The 3,773-nt window shown below is 42.8% G+C and overlaps 1 long non-coding RNA gene across 1 annotated transcript in view; it reads left to right on the forward strand.

The window, feature by feature from the left end:
• The first annotated feature begins 702 nt into the window (after nucleotides 1–702).
• LOC109292502 overlaps nucleotides 703–3,773 on the forward strand; it is a 9,645-nt gene continuing 6,574 nt past the window's right edge. The window contains exon 1 of the long non-coding RNA XR_002096133.1: nucleotides 703–2,104. This is a non-coding gene — a long non-coding RNA (uncharacterized LOC109292502). The remainder of the gene's footprint in view (nucleotides 2,105–3,773) is intronic.

Here is a 3,773-nt window from a genome sequence, read left to right on the forward strand (position 1 = left end):
AAAGTGTCACATTTGGGATGGGGTTTCACCATTTGTTATTGGCCTACCTTCGCCTGCAAGGAAGATGATTCCCATAGCCTGTCCACCTGAATGATTTTGGCAATCCCGCTCCTTACATGCTGCTTCTGAGAGGGTTAATTCTAGAAAGAGCCTGAAAGAAAAGAAATTGTAAACCTTCAGTTTTTTGCATTTTAGGCTCTAGTTCAAAAGATTATCAAAGCCAACCAGTATGCGTTGCCTGCATTTAGTGCCTACCCCTCTGCCCCCACTTTTGCCATTCTGTAGCTAAACAAGAACGGGGTTTTCTGATCTGAATCACAGTTCAGCTTGATACAGTGTGAAATGCCTGAGCTCTTAACCCTCTAAACCAGGTTTCCCAAGCTGTTTCTTATTGCACGTACCCCCTACCAGATTTACCAGCTGCCTTCATACCCCTCCCAGCGTACGTTTTATATTTTAACCTCGTAAATGCCAATTATAATGAAAATTAAATCCACCATGACACAATGTCTCCTGCATACCCCCCAGAGATGTCTTGTGCACCCCCAGGGGTACACATACCATAGTTTGGGAACCCCTGCTATAAACTATGGGATTTCATCTAATGGAAATGCCAGTGGTCTTTAATTCAGGCCTGGCAGAATTTTGCCAGCCACCAAACCAAGTACGACAAATAAAGGATATTGTTCCCTTTCTCAAAAATATCAGCATCCTGCGAGCACCACATGGCCTAGTATTAAACCTGTATTACCAGTGCATATGCAATTATTAAACCTGTATTACCAGTGCATATGAAATACCAAGTCATGAAAGATCTGCTTCAGATGCCCTTGGTACTACTTTCCCACATGTGAGCTTGGGTAACATGATTTAAGTTTGGGGTTTAAGTCACTTCTGAAAATTAAACTTGGGCTCCCAAATTACTGTAACTTCTGCCATTTGCTGAAGATGAGGCTTTCACCCTCTAGCACTCTAGGAGCCATGTCTTAGACTGCACACCTGCACTAGTGGATAGTGCATTATGTTGCTAATTAAATTATCTCCATTATGTTGCTAATTAAAGGCGAGATTATAACCAGGAGGAAGAGTGAGTCTTTCCCTTCCATTTGTGCCCTGTTTCTCCCAGGAGCAAGTGAGGGGGCAAGAGGAAGGGCTGTGAGTTTGGCATCCAGCTGGTGTATAGTGGTAGAGCCATGGTTTTACAAAGAGGAAGCATGGCATCCTTCCCTCCAGCAGAAAAGTGGTGCTGGAGAGGAGCTGTTTCTCAGAGGCGTGTTTCTGAGACATAGTCCCTCCTGGAGGGGCATAATACATGCTCCACCTCTTGCTCATGGCACTGCCTGAAGGCAAAATCTCAGGCTCTGAAGCTTGTGCTCCCTTCCTTAAAAATAAGTCATAGTGGAATTTGCACTGAAGCTGATTAAAGCGTATTGGACTCCCATCGTGTGGCACATATATATATTGTCTGTCACGTGGAATGATACTGGCCATTGTAACTTGAGCAAAGCCAAAGAAACTGGAAAATCAGGGGAAAGCCCGCTGTAGAAATTCCAAGTGGGGTTACAAACCATCCCCGGTTTTTGCTATAACTCTCAGAGAGCTACAGCCTGCTTGCTGGTGACAAAACAATGAAAAATACCATCACAAATAACAGGTATAATTTTCTTTTCACTTCTTTCCCTATTACAGTGAGTGATACCATGGGCCCAAATGCTTTTCCTGGTATAAATGATAGGAAAAATCAAACTCAACATTAATTTGATGAAATACAGTGACAGAAGACAGGATGGGCTGAGATCAGTCCGTGCCTGAGCAACTGCAGGGAAACTGAGTGAGAGGAACGGATCCATCTGAAGATAATCTGGGGCACCCTAGCCTGTTCAAAAGTTTCTTCTGACACCAGTTAGCACGATAAATTCGTCCCTCTGCTGTGACCAAGAATCACGGTGGTTACAGTATTTAATGCTTTTGTATCCCCACAACATTGATACTTCAATAATTGTTCTTCATTTGACTTCTTGAATCCTGATGTAGAGAAGATCCCAGCATGGGTTTGCACTTGATTTCATCTTTGGATCTCTCACTGTGCAAATCTGCAGTGAGAGTAAGCACCCATTTGCTTTGGTGTTAAGATGAGGAAAAATGCCCCTGACATCCATAAAAAATATACCTACATAAAAATGGGGTAAGGAAAAGCAAGAAAAAGCCCCAGGTTTCCATTTAAAAGTTCCAGTTTAACACGGGAAAGATGAGTTTCTTAGAGAGTTTTTTTTCCCTTTGCATTTCAGAAAAATGCTATTGTGACACCGGTCAAAGCTTGTGCTTCACTTAGTAGACTCAGAAAGTACCTGATCTCAGAGAAAACAAATGTTGAAGTCATCATCTGCAAAGGATCCATTTAGTTATGTCCTGGCATTTTTAAAACTGTCTGGTGATCTAATCGGTTCCTATTTTAATAGGAATTAGCCTACGATGTCTGTGAATGCGTGTCAGCCTGGAAATCCAGCACCCATATTCACGTCTCACCTCAAAAAGAAAAGGGAGCTGGGGGAGGGAGGAATAGGTTCAGTTGAACTTTGCCGTGTGTTTTCAATTAGTTTTAAGCCATGACTGTAAGTTAAAAAAATTCAAAGCAGCCTGATGGAATTAGAGCAAGTCCGATTTGGTTGCGGCTAAACGGGCTTTAATTTCATTTACGACTGAATATGAATTTTAAAAAGCCCAGACAGTGTATCCCATTGGCAACTTGAACATCCCCAAAGTAACAAGGGAGGGAAATCAATGGATTTGGCCTTCAAGGCTCAGTCTGACAGGGCACCCTCTGCCTCCCCCAACTTCAGTGGGCACTGAAGATGGTCTGGACTTTGCATTATCAACCCCCAACTTTGAGGTCCATCATTCAGCGGTGTAAAACATTTGACTTCTATTGACTTCAATGGGGCTCCTTCAGTTAACAACACCAGGTGAGGATGTGGCCCTGCGTGTGTGGAGAGCTAATATATCAATTTGCCTGATATTATGACAAAATCCATTTGACTTATCCTGTTAGGAAGTGTCAGACTGCTTTCCGACTGCACCCAACGAGTACCAACTCTGGCTACTGCAATTAGCCCCTGCTCCAGTCTGCGTTATGCTAGTAAAATACGTTTGACTCAATTGCAACGAAACGCCTGTAAATCAAGGGAGACTTAATACCACGTCAGCATTTTGTCAGAGTATTTCTGATAGACACATCGGTGCGGCCAAAGGATATTTCATCACACAGGAGAAAAAAATTGGATGGCCACCATTTCTTGGAAACATTTTATGATGAGCCCAGTTCTGGGTATGTTTTATGCATGGAGCTTTCACCGAGCACGAGTGGGTCTGGCCTGCGCTCTGCTCCTTTCACCTGCATTTTAGAAGCAAACCCATTTGAGAGAGAGGCATTTGTAGCACTTACAAGGTTGCATCCTGAGTTTTCATGTTTTCTGTACTATAAGGTCAAATACAGCCTACACATTTAGAAGCATCAGGGATGTATAAGGATCGGTTGTTTCAGACTGGAAGTTAATTGTCGTTGTTTCTCTCTGAGATCATTTACCCTCTGTGTTTCATTTCCTGTTTCAGGTTTGAGTTTGTATGAACCGAGCCCTCAAAGTGAAATTTCTCTGGTTTTGCTTGATTTGGAGTAAAAATTGTGCCAAATCATTGAGCTTTTTGGTAGTTTGAGGCTTTTTTTAAAAAAATGTTTCCATAGCTCTGTTTAATATGTACGGGGGGGGGGGGGGAGG

Source organism: Gavialis gangeticus, unplaced genomic scaffold, assembly GCF_001723915.1.
Source record: "Gavialis gangeticus isolate Ggan-Ray unplaced genomic scaffold, GavGan_comp1, whole genome shotgun sequence".
Lineage (NCBI taxonomy): Eukaryota > Metazoa > Chordata > Crocodylia > Gavialidae > Gavialis > Gavialis gangeticus.